General features: G+C 35.2%; 1 pseudogene; it reads right to left on the bottom strand.

The window, feature by feature from the left end:
* Positions 1–9,940: 9,940 nt before the first annotated feature.
* Positions 9,941–10,089, bottom strand: LOC121030146 (uncharacterized; annotated as a pseudogene).
* Positions 10,090–19,364: the final 9,275 nt, after the last annotated feature.

Below are 19,364 nucleotides of genomic sequence, written 5' to 3'. Positions count from 1 at the left end.
ATACACATTCTTTTTTATGGCTACTACTTCTTTATCCATTCATCAGTTGATTGACATTTGGGCTCTTTCCATAATTTGGCTTTTGTTGATAATGTTGCTGTAAACATCAGGGTGCATGTGTCCCTTCAAATAAGTATTTTTGTGTCCTTTGGGTAACTACCTAGCACTGTTCAATTGCTGTATCATAGGATAGTTCTATTTTTAACTTTCTGAGGAACCTCCACACTGTTTTTCAGAGTGGCTACACTAGTTTGCATTCCTACCAACAGTGTAAGAAGGTCCCCCTTTCTCCATATCCTCGTCAACACCTGTTGTTTCTTGTGTTGTTAATTTTAGCCACTCTGACAGATATGAGGTGATGTCTCATTGTAGTTTTGACTTGCATTTTCCTGATTATGAATGATGTTAAGCATCTTTTCATGTGGCTGTAAGCCATCTAGATGTCTTCTTTGGAAAAATGTCTGTTCATGTCTTTTGCCCATTTCTTCACTGGATTATTTGGTTTTTGGGGTGCTGTGTTTGCCAATATATTTATAGATTTTAGATACTATCCCCTTATCAGATATGTAATTTGCAAATATATTTTCCCATTTCTTAGATTGCTTTTTAGTTTTATTGATTGTTTCCTTCCCTGTGCAGAGAATTTTTATCTTGATTAGGTCCCAATAGTTCGTGTTTGCTTTTGTTTCCCTTGCCTCCAGAGAAGTATCTAGTAAGAAGTTGCTATGGCTGATGTTAAGGAGGTTGTTGCCTGTGTTCTCCTCTAGGATTATGATAGTTTCCTATCTCACATTTAGGTCTTTCATCCGTTTTGAATTTATCTTCATGTCTGGTGTAAGAAAGTGGTCCAGTATGGTAACATTTCTAAAATATTTAATAATATCCTGAGCTATAATACATTTTGCTTTGGTATGTATATATCCATGGAAGAAGTATAGAACAATAAATAGGAATAATGAACATTAAATTTGGGACAGTTTACATGAGTGAGTGGGGATATATCAGGGGAAGGTACATGAAGACTTTTATATTTCATGTGATCCTTTATTCCTTAAACTGAATAGTGAGTGCATGAGTACTTACAGAATTATTCTTTTTACTTTCTTTATATCTTGTTTTCTACAAGCGCAGGAAATAAGTTTCTAAATTGAAAAACCAGAGATTACTTGGATTTTTAAAAAATCAGTAGAAGATTTACAGTTAAGGGGGAAAATTCATGATAAACAAACACACACACACAAAATCAGACAGTGGAGATCCTGAAGCAATTATGAGCCCCAGAGGGAAGAAAACATCCTACAAGATAGCACATATAATTCTAGAAGATTTCATGGCTCATCTCTGAGTAATATTGAAATAGTTATATACACACTGAATATTGGTTTGTCTAAAATATGACATAACTATGGTTGCAAGATGGGTGGAGAATTGAATGAGAGCAGAGTGAATTGAATGAGAAGAGCTATATCCTTGTCTTTCATAATATGAGGCCAATAGGAAATAGAGAAGCATGCTACTTAAGAAATGTGTGGCAAATCTCTGAATATGTACAAAAGTAGGTAAGAGAGAGAAAAATGTTTACTGGTATGCAGTAGGGTGAGGAGTAGAGGAACAGGGGCTGTTGGTTTTTAACAAAACCTTATAGGTTCATTTGACATTTTGCTTTTTTTTTTTTTTAATTTTTTTTCAACGTTTATTTATTTTTGGGACAGAGAGAGACAGAGCATGAACGGGGGAGGGGCAGAGAGAGAGGGAGACACAGGATCGGAAACAGGCTCCAGGCTCTGAGCCATCAGCCCAGAGCCCGACGCAGGGCTCGAACTCCCGGACCGCGAGATCGTGACCTGGCTGAAGTCGGACGCTTAACCGACTGCGCCACCCAGGTGCCCCTCATTTGACATTTTGAATCAAAATGTGTGTAAAAAAAAAAAAAAAAAAAAAGCTTGAAAAATTCAATAGATTGAATCATACATTTTGCTTAAACACAAAGTACCGTATTTTCAACTCTTCTCCATTGTGTAAATATTATAGGGTCCATTTAAATAATGTCTTAGACATGCTTTATATGCCTTCTATATATCTGCCTTGTGAGTTATTAACGACGCTGTTCCCTAGATCATGACTGAGAGTAACTATAGAATATACCCAGGCTGGGACCAGTAGAATGTTTGATTCCATCATCACTGATTCTACATTGTATCATGCTGCCTCAATTCAAGCAGATTACTAAAGCCACGGTGGCAATTCCCAGGAAAATGTATCCACTTAGTACATTTAATGCTAGCTTTGCTGAAGACTGATTAAAATGACTGCAGAGTCTTTCTGTCAGTGATGGCTTCTGATTGCAGGGACTTGCCACTAGCTGTACCCACAAGCATGAGACCCAGTGGCTAGCTCAGCAGGAGCACTGAACCAACTGATGAGCGCTCTACTATAATCTCAGCACCTCCTTCCTCGTCCTGCCTCAGCATCTAGAAGCTGGCAGAATGTGGATGTCATAACCAACTGTTAATATGCACTACAGTGAAGCATTTACTGAAAATTATTTGGTATCTTAGGGCTGTAATTTCACATACCAGTTGTAAAAAAAAATTCTTTTGTATTTTAACAGTGTGTGTCACAGTTTTATAACATTTTTGTCTTAGTTGAGTAACATCAGATGTCTAAACACTAGAAAGGAAATGTGGGAAATTAAGCACGGTTAACAACATAGTTATCTTTAAGAATTGACCGATTTTCCAAAGTGAGTGAAGAGTCCCAATATGCAGGCAACTGTTCAGAGTTTCTGAGGATGGTCTTAGACCTTCCAATCCTTCTCCCAAAGTAGGAAAAGGAAATGTAGGCTACCCAAGGGCCACTGGGGGTGGTAAAGAGGGGAGGGCAGGGGAGGTACATAGGTAAAGAGAGGGAGAGAGACTCTAGAGAATTAACTGCTAGGGGGGACCAGGTAATAAATAGCTTAATTTGAGCAATCAAATAAGATAATGAATCCTTGCATTTGTATATATTGGTGTCATGTCTTTGTGTTGCATATTCATGAAGTGGAACATACCAAACTAGTCGTTAAAATAGAAGCTAAACTGTACAAGTAGGCAGCAGCCTGCTTCCCTTCCACTTTTTTTGAAAATCAAATTACTGATGAATTAGTGCAATGAAATTTGGCGTATCTTAGTTCTCTGCATCAGAGATCTAAATTCCATGGTATTTCTTAGGGTAAATGGATACTGAATGTTGAAGCACAGAGAAAACAAACTGAGATTCAGTCAACTCCTAAGAATGATCATTTCAACTCTACACTATTTTGTTCACTGTAATTTATATGCCCTTTTGGTAGGCATTAAGTTAGAGGTAAAACATCACTTCTTTGGTTAAGTATCTGTCTAAATCTCTGTTACAATGAATTTGGCTTTAGGCTAATATTTAACATGATTTTCAAATTTAAGAACACTATTTCACTTAATAATGTTGATAAATAAATGTATACACACTTTGCTTATCCATATCCAGACTTATCCATACTTTCTGACAAACTGTAATTTCCAAATATTTGTGTTTATTTTCACTAAAATTCAGTTTGCTGCATTGAACAGAAACCCATGACATTATCCAAGGGAGAAGGTTAACTATATTAACAGAATAACTTATTTCAATTAATACCCTGGTGATATTTTCCAATTTGAATCTTCAGCATAGCAAATTGTGCCACAGTCTAAGTGCCAGGCAGCTGTCCAAATCTCTGCTCAGGTCTTGTATCCTCAGACTGGAACATTTTTTACACTAAGAATGTAACATGCAATTTAGATTATTTTTGTAGATTTGCCATTGTGTGGATATGAAATGGTCTAAGTCCATAAGAATATCCCCATTGTTTAAATTCCAAAGAAGTAGGAATAATGATCATTTAATGAACTGTTTTATTTATACAGGAGTTTTAATATAATAACCTAACTTATAGTGGAGCATACTTGTAAGATCCTGTATGAAACCTTTAGGTGAATACAATTCTCGTAATAGTTGAGGCCTAGGTTCTGTCAACACAATTAAAAACTACCCATCTGTTTCTTCTGAGCTACACACACACATGCAAGCACACCCATGGAAACCTCCCTATTACAATACTTAAACATTTGTCAGCTCTCTTCTACCTTACACTCTGGGGAAGAAATCCAGGCATTCATTCTTTCATTCAGAAACTATTTACTGAACACTAACATTGTGAGTTACTGTATACAAAGATAAAACATAGATTCTGCTCCAAGGAAGTACAGTATCTAATAGGAAGAGGCATTTTAGCATGTTGAGTCTAATTGGGATCCTAGATTTCTCATGAGAAGGATTCACTTTCTTTTTCTAGATATCCCAGAGGAAGTGAGGAAGAAAGAAAAGCTGGCCTCCATAGCTGGTGTACTCCAAGTGCACCATATGTTTGGATGGCCGCAGTGTTGCTTTCAGAATTCATGTTTTGGAGCCATTCTGGTGGTGCTTACAACTGAGCTCTGTTGTAGGGGGAAGATGAGGCTATTGCTGCCACCAGGCAGCCAATGCATTCAAACTCCATGATAATGATATTGAACAATTTTATACTATTTACAAATCATTTGCATTTGCACTTTTGGTGAATTTGTGTAAAGTTCTTCATCTGGGGTACTTGAGACTACAGCAGTCTCCCTACAGCATTATGTATTTTTATTTCATTTCTCCACCACTAAATGATAGACCAGAAGCCATATTTTGTTCATATGTATATTTCTCAGGTACATGGCTATTTGTTATCTTCATATTGCCCTATGTATTGTGTCCTTTTTGCCATGTAATTTTTACTCATGCCTGGTATGACTTTACATAACTATAGGTCATTCAAAGCCTCATCCCAGGTACCCATGTCAGAGTTCGATACTGACTTCTATCAGAATCCTATCCAAGTCCTGCACTGAAACTTCCTTTTGCCCAGTGGAAGCAGGGGTAATAAAGGCACCATATTCCCATTAGGCAACTGCCACAGTCCTTCCTTGGGGCATTGTGGGCTTGCAAGTGCTACAGCAGTGCTCTCTTTCATTGATGGTAGACTTTAATGTCTGCTTTGCCTGAAATAGGGCTAGATTGGCCAAGCTGGATCTCTAGAGTCAGGTAAGTTCCTCACTTGGCGGTGTGCCTTAAGCCCAGGAGAACACACCAAATGATGTCTAGAAAGGTCATCAGCAAAGCTGTATCACTAAAATGGACTCTGGAGGGAGGGTCAGACATGTACACTGAGTAAGATAGTTTTCATTTAAAAGCAGTTTAATGATAACTGAGCTGCAGAAAATGTTCATTTATAGTTGATCAGCTTTTGGGAATTGTATCAAAATGTAGATATGATTACACAGGATAAAAATTGTTTTGTGATAGGGAAATATGAGATGCTTAATTTAAAAAAGGAGGTGCTAGGTAAATATGAGACAACAGTACTATGCAACAGTTGCCATTCACATTAGATTATGAGTACAATGAAAAAATATGAAAAATTCTTTATATAGCACTAAGTGAATAAAGCCATTCACACAGAAAGCTATTTAATAGAACTATAACTCCCCACATGGTACTTCTTAGTGTTTCCTCACTTAGGGGATTGTTGTTTACCTGATGGTATAGACACTCCTGAACACAACATTTGGCATTTTTCAGGGGGTTGATGGCTTTTTTGAGGGGCTTCTGGGGGCAGAGGCTGTAAATTCCACTTTAAGAGCACATTCTTTAAGACATGAGGAGCTTCATTTTATCTACTTCTCAGGGGAATTTGCATTTTTAGAAATGGATGGGTAGACTGTAATTACTGTAGGTGACTAAATCATGAGCAAAGCCTTCAGATATTAGAATTGGAACAGAAGATGATCTGATTCTCCTTCAGACAATAAAGATAGAGCTAATCCCTGGAGAAACACAGAGAGAAACCCCTGGATAGCTCACGAAGAACTTAGTAGAATGGCTTCTACTTAATCTAGTGAATTCTGATCACACCTGTAGGTTGTGCACGTCTCCTTGAAGGATGAATTGAGCTCAATTTTGGAGAAAATTATTACTTTTTAAATTTTACATAATATTTGTTTAACACATGGCAGCATTTCTCAGGAGGGTCTCACTAAAATGTAAGTGATTAATGAACCTCGAGCCTAACAGGAATCACATGGGGGTAAGCTCTCAATCTGGCAGCACTAATTAGTATCAAAACAGTCTTTATCTCTCTTGGTACTTGAGCTCTATTTCTTACTAACACATCACATTTGATTTGCAATATATAGATGCCAAAATGCAAATAATCAGATTTTTCTCAAATATGAATTTTAATAAATTTAATTTTGAAGGTGTAATGATTTCTTAAGTTGGGTGTGACAAAACATGGCATCCTATATTCTACTGATACGTGCTGACTGCGGTTGCAAAGGGACATTTACTTCCTGGTCCTCCAAGCATCCTAGAGCCCCCGAGATAGGATAGAATTATCTAATTAGATCCTTGCCTCCAGAAAATTAATTTATTACATTTCAGACAAAGTATCTGTCTTGCTGTGAGGATGGACAGGTAACTCAATATTAATCTACTTAAGGACCTCTGATATTTTTTTTCCATTTGTTCTCTATTTTTAAGGCAACTTATAATCTCATAATTCATTTTTACCACCTAGAAAGTTTTATAATATGTAGTAGCATACATCATCATGCATAGTTGCCCTTTTAAAGTAAAAATAAAGGCCTCAAAATGTAGTTCAGTGGAGAAGGATAGTATTTCTTTTTTTTACATTTTTTAATGTTTATTTATTTTTGATACAGAGAGACAGAGCCACAGACAAAGATAAAGCATGAGTGGGGGAAGGGAAGAGAGAGAGTGAGACAAATCTGAAGCAGACTCCAGACTATGAGCCGTCAGCACAGACTCACAAGCGTTGAGATCATGACCTGAGATGAATTCGGATGCTTAACCACCTGAGCCACCCAGGCGCCCCCCACGTTTTTAAAAAATATTTGTTTATGTTTGAGAGAGAGAGAGTGAGAAAAGATAGTATTTTTAATACATGCTAGGACAATTGGATATGCAAAACAATGAACATCAAACAGTACCTTCTACCATATACGATGATTTGCTCAAAACAGATCATAGACTTAAATATATCACCTAAAAGTATAAAATTTCTGGAAGACACAGTATAAAAGTCTTTGTCTCCTAGAGTCAGGCAAAGATTTTTTTAGAAACATGATACACAAATGAATATATCATGCACGAAAATATTGAAATTTGTTCTCAGCAAAATTACGAACCTTTGTTTTTCAGTTCACTCTTAAGAGAATGTAAATATAGGCCACATTTGCAAATCGCATAAAAGACTTGCACATAAAATTTATAAAGAACAAACAACTCAAATATTGGTAAAAGATTTTACAGATACTTAAAAAGAAGATGTGAAGATGTGAGATAAACATGATAAAGCTAGCCAACATAATTAGTTATTGGGGAAATGTAAATTATATTCACGATGAAATATCCTACATACATACTAGAAAGTTAAAAATTTTTAAAAGACTATACCAATTGTTGGCAAAGATGTAAACTGACTAGAATTCTTGTATACTTATGTTTGGAATATACGTAGAACAAACATGTAGGGAAATAGTTTGGCAGTTTTTTTAAAGGTTAAACACGCACCCGGCCATTAGCATTAGCCATTCTAATCCTAAGTATTAAGAGAAATGAAAGCATGTGTTCATTCAAAGACTTTTATAGGTATGTTCCTATCAGCTTTACTCAGACAAAAACTAGAAACAACCCAAATGCTCCTTCATAGGTGAATAGACAAATTGTGGTATATCTATACAATGGAATACACAAGTAAATTTTTAGTATATCCATCAATATGGATGAGTCTCAAGATTATTATTCTTTTTTTTAGTTGATTTTAATGTTTATTTATTTTTGAGAGAGAGAGCAGACCATGTTGGGGGAGGGGCAGAGAGAGAGGGAGACACAGAATCAGAAGCAGGTTCCAGCTCTGAGCTGTCAGCACAGAACTGCGAGATCCTGACCTGAGCCCAAGTCGGATGCTTAACTGACTGAGCCACCCAGGCACCCCTCAACATTATTTTTCTTAAAGAAGGAAGACAAAAATTAGTACGTATTGCATGATCATAAATTTCTGGAAATTACAAACATTCTGTAGTGGCACAAAGCAGTTCAGTGGTTTCCTAGAGACCGAGGGTAGAGAGGATTGTAAGGAAGTTCAGAAATAGGAATTTAAAAGAGGAGAGGAAATTTTTAGGTGATGGGTATTATCCTCATCTTAATTGTGGTGATGGTTTCATGGTGTCGACATTTGTCAAAACTTATCAAATTGTGCATTTTAATCATGTTCTATTTATTCTATGTTGTTTACCTCAGTGAAGGTCTTTAGAAAGTCATGTAAGTTTACATATCTCACAAGCAGCTAAGCCCCTTCTGTGGCCTTTTGCCCTGACAACCATCCTTTGGCTTATTTAAAACAGTTTGAAAAGTATTAATAACTCTTTGAAAATTAAGTATCTTGAACAGTGAAGCTAGGGTAATTGCTGATACACCAATGATTTTAGCCATGGCTAATATCAGGGCTGAAACCCCTAACAGTGGAAGAGCAAAATGTTCACATTTTTAAAACAAACTATTCATACAGAAAGGGTTATTTAATCCCATGATTTTAGCTATGAAATATAGATATCCCAATTCAGCACTTTCTCTTTAATTCCTGACACTCATAGTTAGCTAACTACTAAACTTCTCCACCTGAATGTTACATATAAATTCAGCACTCATAACCACCATCCCTCCCCTAAAATCTGCCCTTCCTCTTGTTTTCCTTAGCTCAGTAAATAGTAGTAGCACAACCCACCCTGTTGTCCACCTCTGTGAACACTTTTCTTAAATGCTTTCCTAAACTCATTGTTTACGTTCTATCAGCCATTTTGACCCATTGATTCTGTCGCCTTATTTCTTGAATCCCTCTGTAAATTATCTTTCTTATTTTTTTTGATATCCTTCAGACTGGTGGTTTTCCAGCCTGGATTACAGAAATGGCTTCTCATATTTTCCTTTTTCTCTGTTCAACAAACACATCATCATTCCAGAAAGAGAGGAAGGATAAACAGAAAATTATGGAACACTCATAATTACACCACCCAATTTAAAATATTTACTACTACCCCTTTTGTTGAAGTGGGGGGCGAATGAACAATATAATACTATATAAAATAATAGGTGAAAGTTATAAATAGATAGACCTTTCTTTCCTGTCCCTCTCTTCCCTCACTATCTTCTTCTATCCTCCCCTCTTTCTCAGTTCTCTCTCTCCAGCCCTTCTCTCTCAAAATCCAAGCACACATATATGAATTTGTGTGGATTCATATAGATTAAGGCATATATATATATATTACTCTAAAATATATCATAGTTGCTTCTTCATGTTTAAAGTTTTAATTCATTTTTAAAAAAATGTTGGATAGCATTTTTTACATAATTCCATAGATTATTAATAAATTTTCTCCTGATGGATATTAAATTTTTTCCCATAAGGCTGTTATGAATACTTTTGTACATATATCCTTCTAAGTTCCTTTGTGTGTACTTTAGTAGAATTATTGGAAGTGAAATTCCAGTGAACTGCAAACTGTCTTAAACTAAAGTGGCTTTTACCTTTATTTTCATTTTTATTTATTAAAATTTTTTTTAATGTTTCTTTATTTTTGAGAGAGACAGAGGGTGAGAAGGGGTGGCTCAGAGAGAGAGAGGGAGACACAGAGTCCAAAGCAGGCTCCAGGCTCTGAGCTGTCAGCACAGAGGCTGATGGGGGGCTTAAACCCACAAACTGCGAGATCATGACCTGAGCAGAAGTATGATGCTCAATCGACTGAGCCACCGAGGTGCCCCACCAAAGTGGCTTTACAGATATTGGACACTTGCTAGAAGACAATGGCCACATTCTTCACATCCACTCATGGAATATTTACAAAAATTGACCATGGGCCACAAAGTCTCAATAAATTTCAAAGATCTAGTTTACACTTGATCTTAGCCAAAAGGCCAAGAAGCGATCAAAGATCTAGTTTAATATAGTTGTAATGTTCATGTTAATAAAGTTAGAAACCAATTTTAAAAGATTATTTTTTTAAGTTTATTTTTTCATTTTGAGAGAGAGAGCACAACTGAGGGAGGAGGAGCACAAAGAGAAGGAGAAACAGAATCCCAAGCAGGCTCCACGCCATCAGCACAGAGCCGGATGCAGGGCTTGAACCCACGAACTGCGATATCATGACCTCAGCCAGGGTCTGAGAGTTGGACACTTAACTGACTGAGCCACCCAGGCACCTCTTAAAAGATAACTTTAAACAAACATTTTCTAAATAGCATCTCCATCAAATAAATTATAATGCAAAAGAGAACATATTTGGAACTGAATGACAATAAAGAATTAGATCTCAAAACTTTGGGGATCCAACTAAAGTAATAAATAGAGACAAATGTATTGCTTTTTAAAAGTTTTATAAGGAAAGAACAAAGGCTGAAAATTAATGACCCACAAATTCTACACATGAAGTTAGAAAAGGAGACAGAATGAGCCAAAATAAAATGAGAACAAATAACTCTGTGTATATATAAGTTAGAAAGAAATTCATAAGAATGGTAAACACCAAATTAATAGTCATGGTTGCCTGTATAGAAGAGAAGAAAATGTGTTTTGGCAAGATATACAGGGAGTTGTAACTGTACTGCTTATGTTTTCTTTCTTAAGGTGGGTAGTGGATACGTGTGTACTTGTAGTACTTTATGGTTTCTACATGATTTTTATAATAATATTTTAAAATAAATAAAATTTAGTAATAAAGATAATAAACATTTACAACATTTACTTATTAATCTCCCTGATTAGTAACTTACTCATTACTAGTTTATCTTCAGTAAAATTTTTTTGAATTTCAAAAATGTTGTTTACCCAACTTAGTACTCTACATATTTTCTTCTTTGTCACTATGTTTTTCAAAGGACATTAGTTTTGTTCTTTAACACCAAATCTAGAAAACACGAGAGGAAATGTTATAATTTTAAGGCATTTATATCTTTAAGGTCTTAAAGCTATCTTTACCTATTCTTTTGCTATTTTTTTAACCTGTTTGTTTTTTCTCTATTATCTCTGCTCTAGGTCACTTCTGTTAACTGTAAAAAAATAATAAAATGTAGCTATTAAAGGGACTGATTTGTAATAACTCTGAAGACAAAGCACAATTAAGTGTATATAATTGACATTAAAGGATTATAATCAATGGTTATGTAAGATTCATTTTATCATACATATTATATAATGTGACATAAGCTATTCTTTTGTTTCGTTTCCTCCTTTTTGGACCGTAATTTTCAGTTAGTCACTGGCTTACATCTTATCTCCTGCCATAATGGCAGAAATTAATGGGATAAAAGTACTCTATTCAAAGACAAATTATCATTTCACTGATCTACTTCAGTAAGTGCAAATTCCCTCTGCACCCATTAAAAGGTTTAGAATGGTAGAAAAGTGCTAGTTAACTAAAATTGTGTTTCCTTTCTTAGAACCATAAAACTTTCATTTACTTCTTCTGTTAAACCTTTTTGTAAATACAGTAATTGTGAAGCCCTTTCAGTATTGTGTGTTACATGTTTTGGCATTGTAGCTATTCTGGATTTCCTCCATGGTACTTTAATTTTGTGGTTCAGTAAACAAAACTTGGAGTTCTCCGGGAGGACTTGTACTTGAATCAGTCAGGGGTGTACTGCCTGATGAGACATTCAATCTTTTCCCCTGATGAGGGTGTCCAGTCAGAAAGCCCTGTTGTTTTTGACTCAGGAAAGGTTTTAAAGAAAATTATCACCCAGACTGTAAAAAGCAACTAAGGTTTTCTCAATGCTATATAGTGTCAAAATCCAATACATGTTTAGTAAATGTTTTCAGAGGCTGTTGCTTTTGATGATGAAATAGACATCTTTTTTTTTCTTCATTTAACCTCTCTAACTCAAACCAAATAGTATTAGGAAATTCCATGTCAGAGAGTAAGTTAACGACATATTTCTTATCATTAAATCCTCAAAACAACTGGATGAAGCAGGCAGGTCTTAGTATATTTTGTCAATGAAGGAGAAAACCAGAGGCTTATCAGGAAAGTTAGCTAATATCCCAAGAGCCAAACAGATGGTAAGTGGTGCATCTGGAATTCAAACTCATGTATTTCTGATCCCAAAGCCCCAAATAAACCAAATATTCTAATAAAAAGATAATATTTATAATTAAGTTAATCAAAAATATTTATTAAATGATTCATATTTGGAAAGTAGCATCCCTGGCACTGAAGTAGATAAATAAATAATAACCTGATTGTAATGGTGAGTTTCACCACTGGTCCTGGTGACTCTACCTGCCAACTTTATTACAGTTCCTTAGTTCCACTCTTTTCTTAAACTAGTTGCAGATATATTGTTAGCTATTCCTGGTCTACCTTTCCCCACAAGATTTATTATGAACCACATTAGAGAAATACTTTCTTTAGAAATAAAGATTGAAATTATATTAACTAGTAAATTTATATTATGAAAACATATAATAAAGACTGAACACCTATAGCACAGCAGACAATATACTAAAATTAATATTTTATAATAATTCATTTTTACATTTGATTATGAATTAAGATTTCAAATATTTATACACATTATTGAATTGGTTATTTTATATCTTTATACATGATTAAGGATTTGAGTGGCACTATCCTATATATTAATCATTTTCACATTATCTTCTATGATACTAAGTATTTCTTACAGTTAAGTAATCCAGGGAATGGAGAGAGTGAGTGTGATTTCTGTTGGACTTGCCTATTCCAAACTGGAATCAGCGGCCCATTTTTTTGGATCAGTCTCTGGCTAGCCAGCTAAAGGGTAATATTTTGTGTCCTAGGGCCTCTGACAAATAGATCTTGAAAAATGCTGCTGATTCCATTTCCAATGTTCTGTTTTATATTGTCATCTATCCTGCACAGTTTCTGGTCAACAACTTTACTAGTTCCTCCGAACTCCAAGTTCTTCTAACACAGAGTTTTCTGAATTTCCTTGAATACCTGGAGCCAGTTTTCTCTGAAGCAGGGAACATCACCCTACCACCCAGCTCTGGTGCACTTGAGTTCTGACTTGCTCTCCCCTGGTTCCTATTGTTGTTTTTCTTCAATTACTGGATTTCTCCAACCCTTTACCTCATCTTGGAAGATCTTCCCTTTCTAAATATCTGGGAAACCTTCATGTTGGAGACTGCTGCTACCTAGAAGACAGGACTCTGTGCTACTCCAAACATACTGTCCTATATTCAGCCCACAAAAGTCCTAGCCTCGTTCCATGTCATTCTTTTCCCTTAGATGAGACCAAATCCATTATGGTTATATCTAGGGAATTACATATTTGTTATCATTTAAAAAATTAATGTGTAGATTAAGGAATCATTTCAAGGAAAACTAAAATATTTCTGAATTAGCTTCCTGATAACTGAAGGGAACAGAGGATTTTTGGATTTGTCCCATTTACTTAATTATCTCCAAAGTTTCCTGATTGGCCATTAGAAAGGCAGGAAGGAAGTCAGTAGGAAAAATGTTTGTTCAGTAATAGCTGAAAAGAGGAAACTGTTTTCTGTTCATGTGCCAGATTAAAGAAGAGCATTTTAATTTGAGAAATACGAACTAATTACCTAATTAATAGGTCCTATCCTATAAAGATTTTAGGCACAGAATAAATAGAAATGCTTAATTGAGCAGAAATATAGAGAAGCAGACTTTATTACTTCTGGGTATCTGTTTCTTCATCTATAAAATAAATGGGTTGGTTAAAAATCATCTGTAAAATATCTTTCCACTTAAATAACATAACCTAAACCCTGATCAGGAGAATCTCTGACAGCTGGTCTTTCAGATGCAGATCATTATATGGCCTTACATTTAAGAGAATATGTTTTTATAGATTAATATTAGTTGACTAGTAAATTTACATCTATATTTATGTCCATATATCTATACCTACATTTATATTTCTATCTTTACTACCATTGAGCAGTAGATTTTATGTTTATTTTCAAAATTTATTCATTGGAAAATATTTACTGTCTACTCCAAAGGATACTAAATAGATGGAACTAATTCCTCCTCTAATCCTGTTATGGGTGTGTGTATTAGAGGGGGTGGTATTTAATGTTTAATCCAGTGATATTGTCTGAGAAGGTAAGCCACCAAAGTGATAAAACACAGTATCAGTGTGTTCAGAAAAGAACAAGACCATTTCTAGATGCAGAGGAGATGATGTTAAAAATCAGAATGTAGTTGAGTTTCTGTAGTTGGATGGATGAGAAAAAATTCCAGAGGAAGTTAAGGGTTGGAGCAAAGTCACAGAGGCTAAAAGGCAAAGGATGCATTCAAAGGAAGATCAATTTGGCTAGAGTAAAACATTAATAGCAGATCATATTGCCTGAATGCCAGATCATATGAAGATCATATTGAAGGAATGATACATTTTAGTTTCTTTTGGTTGCCACTGGAATGTTATTGAAGGATTTTGAAGGAGAGATTTATATAGTTTACAAAAAAATGACTAGAAACAGAGATGGATGGAAAAAGGGGCTGATTAGAAGAGCATGGGCAAAAACTTTTAGAGACTATTGTTACAGCATAGGCAATAGCCAAATAAGGTCTGAGAGGAAAAGAGGAATCACTTAGACACAGGTTAATTGCATAATGGAAGATAGGGAAAAGAAGACACAATTCTGAAATGGCTGTAAGAACAGTGGACTTCTGGGGCACCTGGGTGGCTCAGTGGGTTAAGCATCCGACTTCGGCTCAGGTCATGATCTCACAGTTTGTGAGTTCGAGCCCTGCATCAGGCTCTGTGCTGACAGCTCAGAGCCTGGAGCCTGATTCAGATTCTGTGTCTCCCTCTCTCTCTGCCCCTCCCCTTCTCATGCTCTCTCTCTTTCAATAATAAATAAATGTTAAAAAAATTAAAAAAAAAAAAGAACAGTGGACTTCTGAATGAAATGGGGTCAGGATTCTGCAGCTTTTGTCAAGCAGGTTGTTGAACATGCAAGACTAGATTCAAGAGATTTTGTCTAGAAATATTTGAGAATTATTTTAAAGTGATATATATTGAATAGGGTATTCCTTCCTTTTTTTTAATTTTTTAATGTTTATTATATTTGAGAGAGAAAGAGAATGACAGAGTGTGAGCGGGGGAAGGGCAGAGAGAGAGAGAGAGGCACAGAATCCGAAGCAAGCTCCAGGCTCTGAGCTGTCAGCACAGAGCCCAATGCTTGAACCCACAAACCATAAGATCATGACCTGAGCTGAAGTCGGACGCTTAACCGACTGAGCCACCCAGGTGCCCCTTCCTTCCTTCTTTAGTTTACAACATTAAATGAGGTAAGAATAATTTCGTCTTTAATTGAGAAAACTGAAAGTCAGGTAGATTAGTTACAAGGCCTGCTCAAAGTCACACGATCAGTTAGCACCTGCAATGATATTCATATCCTGTTTGAAGAAACAGGTATATCATTGACTTCTTTTCTGAGACTTTTGATGATAAAGAAGAAACTGAGTGAAGAATATCTTAACTATTTTGTTAGTTTGCCTGTTTGCTCTCCTAAAATTTAACTACTAATAGCCTCCTGTTGACCAGAAGCCTTACCGATAACATAAACAGTCAATTAATACAAATTTTATATGTTATATGTATTATATATGGTGTTATTACAATAAAGCAGGCTAGAGAAATGAAAATATCATCAAGAAAATCATAGAGAAAATACATATACAGTCCTATGCTGTATTTGTCAATACCATAAATTTATGTCATCTATTACAAAATGAATTATGTCAGTACCCACATCAATATTATATGATATAAAACATTATAGATATTATACATATTACTAACACTAGATATCAAAAATGAAAAGATGATGGGAGAAAAGAAATTTATACTTATTTACAGGTGTAATGATTCATGCATTGATAATGAAGAAGCGACAATATGATTACTTTATGATAGCCTGGGATAATTGATATGATTCCTTCATGGTAGCCTAGCCTATACATTAATGAATGGATCATTATAGAATTTTTATAGCATATAGTATTATACTCATATTCATAATACAGTATTGGAAACATAAACTTCAACATGTCTAGGCTACATGGTTCATCTGTGAGCTTTTTCAAATTGTCACAGATCTACAAATTTTTTTCCAATATATTTATTGAAAAAAGAATCTGCATGTAAGTGGACCCACACAGTTCAAATCCATGTTGTTCAACAGTCAACTATAGTCAGCTTCTGTGACTTTTTAAAACAATGATTAAAGGCCAAGAGGCCATATTTACTCAATGAATATTGCATAAGTAAATAGTGTTATGTTAACTATAAATTAAAACTGATACATTCAGGTCAAAATTACTTTTACTTTGCAAAGAGTAACACATTATTTTCAGAGGGTTAGTTAAGACTATCATTTCTGCCTGCAACTTATGTCAGCTCTTTACTTACAGCCTGACTGACAGCTCTAAAGCTTATCAGTTGGAAGTGCTGACCTTCCTAAATGAGCCGTGCACATCTTTATTTCTCTTAGTTAGCAATATAAGAAAATAAAGTAGAAAAATAATGACCAATATAAATATTTATAATAAGCTATACTTTTCACAAAATGTGGGCTTTATTCATTGTTAAATGGTAATTATGTAAACAAAATAGAACAAGAACAAAGTTTGGGTGTACAACTTACTGAATTATAAATCATACAAAGGATAAATCACATTAAGTTTTGGTGGTCAGGAAAAGGAGGATGTGAGATGAATCAACCTTTGAGTTATCTTTTGTATTTAGAAACATGAAGCATATGGAATAAGGAATTATGAGCAAAGTAGAAATGGGAGCTCTTTCTGGAACAATGAATAAATTGATGGAAAAGATTTATATAAGTAGAATGGATATTGCTGGAAAAATAGTTTGGCATTAGATGTAGAAGATAATATTCATTTATACAATGAAGAAAATAAATTTTAAGCAGTGTTTGATGTATTCCAAGTAGTTATTTCAAAGATTACTTTGGAATGGGAAAAAAATAGGGAAAAAGAGAACAGATGGAAGATGTGATGATCCAGATATATATTTAGTGCCACTGACCTGACCAGGCCAATGGCAGAGAGAATTGAAACAAATGAACAAAAGTCATGTAAAGGAGATTTAAAAGAAGAAAGGATATTCTATTCACAAAGAATATAATAAATAAAGGCATGGGAGAATCAAAGTTATTGCTGTATTCAGATAAGAATTCTAATTGAGTATAGGGAAGTGTGTGGAATGAAATTGGAAAAGGTAGCCAGAGCCAAGATGCAAAGGCCATGTTAAACAATGTGAAATTTATCTTGCATAAAATGAGGACTCCACAAAGTTGTTTCAAGTACAAGAATAGGCAGAGATAAAATTTAAGGAAAGTTTCATTTGTTTGATTGCTAGAGTCGTACAGAGCTGATAGGCAAAACTTTAATTTGGATGATGAAGAAGCAGTGGTCAATAGAGCAGAAAACAAAAGGCACAAAGCTCAGTCAATATTTGGGAGAGTATTCTAGAGGATGAAATCAAGAATGCAGGAGGACAAAGGGATTGTAGGATAAAAGGAAGTGATAAAAGAATGAAATATAAATGTTAAATTACCTAGAAGTAGAAATCAAGATCCAGATTTGTGGCCATCTGAATAGTTACAGAAATGAGTAGAATTGAAAGCACTTACTGCAGAAGGAATTATGCAGTCCACTGCTGAATAACTCATTTTGATAACTATTTTTCGTTACCCAGTGTTATTGCACAAATGACTGGGTACCAGTAGATTGTGAACAAAATCGTTGAAAAACAGTGACGTAGATACTGGATTTCACAGACCAGAAGAAGATGAATCATTGAAGGAGATTTAGAAAAGAATGGGCTGGAAATTGGCAACAGGGATCCAGGAAAATGCTGGACTTGATACATGAAGTAGAGGAAAATGAGGATCTTCCTTGTTAGGCTGTGAAGAAGGTGATACTATCAGAAATACATTAGGAAGTGGACAGAGACTTACCAGGTAACTAAACATATAGAAGGACTTCTTGACAACACAAAATGAGAAAACAGTGAATCCTTTACCCATTTACCCCCAAAATGCACGTTCAAAAAACAATTTCAGCAGGTTCATCGGTCCTCTCACTGCCATCCACAAATGTCAGTGGACAATACCAGCCACTATAGAAAGCAGACCAAGAGTTGTAAGAACACAGACAAATTAAAAAGAAGAGGCTTAATTCTCCCTGTTGAAAATAAGGGAAGAGATTTCCCATACTTCTTTTCCTCAGAGCATTTCCTTTAGAAAATGTTTTAGAACACTTGTAAGTATAGTCTCTTCTCTTTGAAATGTATAAAAATCCATTTGAATGGTAATCAGGCCTCTTTTTGAAAATGTCTGGAATGTCTTTTCATTAAGAATGTCTTTCTCTAGGGCCTGGGAACATCTCTTTGAAATGTAAACACCCTTATCTCCCAGTTCCTATAGGAGGGTGTGTGCCTTGCTGACCTTTTGCAAAACTATCTCCTATCATAAAGATAGTTTGTTTTTCCTCTAGGTAAAGCTAGTTAGCTAACACAGAAGGTCCCCTCAAATATCAGGTAGGGTTAGGATAAACTATGTATGACAAATGATGTTTTCAAGTCATCTTGAGGATAGTTATTGTCTATCTTGAAAAAACTTCTATGTAATTTATTTGTGGGGAAGTAGAAAAAATTTTCCTCTACCCTTCTAGATTCCTGGCTCAGACAGACCTCTTCACACCCCCTCTCCTCCCTGCACCCCACCTGTAATAAAAGATCATAAGAAAAACAAACAAATTTAATAACATGTATACCCCCTGTATTCATTAGGCATACCCCCAAAAACCGAGTAGCTCCCCCAAATGGCTCAAGCCACCACCTTAAATACTATCTCTACTAAAGACAAAGGATGTTGGGGGAAAGAGAGGGCAATTATAGGAGATTACCTCAGCAAGTATAGTAATCAAGGGTGTGGTTGTTATAAAAAGATTTAAGTTTCTGCCTTCTCCATCAATAGTTTCTAAAGATTTAGACATTCTTCAGTTTCTGGTACAAAGAGTTAGACACCCTTACAAATGCAGATTTCCCTTATAAATGTAACTATCTCTTATAAAGGAGTAACTTCTCTGTTTTTAGAGCTTTTCCTACATCACTGTGTCTCAAAAATAATTAGCCTAAAATAATCCTTATGCCAAAGA

The sequence above is a fragment of the Herpailurus yagouaroundi genome, unplaced genomic scaffold (assembly GCF_014898765.1).
Source record: "Herpailurus yagouaroundi ecotype Mexico unplaced genomic scaffold, PumYag 139, whole genome shotgun sequence".
NCBI classification, from domain to species: domain Eukaryota; kingdom Metazoa; phylum Chordata; class Mammalia; order Carnivora; family Felidae; genus Herpailurus; species Herpailurus yagouaroundi.
Note: the sequence above shows the minus strand (reverse complement) of the source record. Positions and strands in the feature narration are given on the sequence as shown.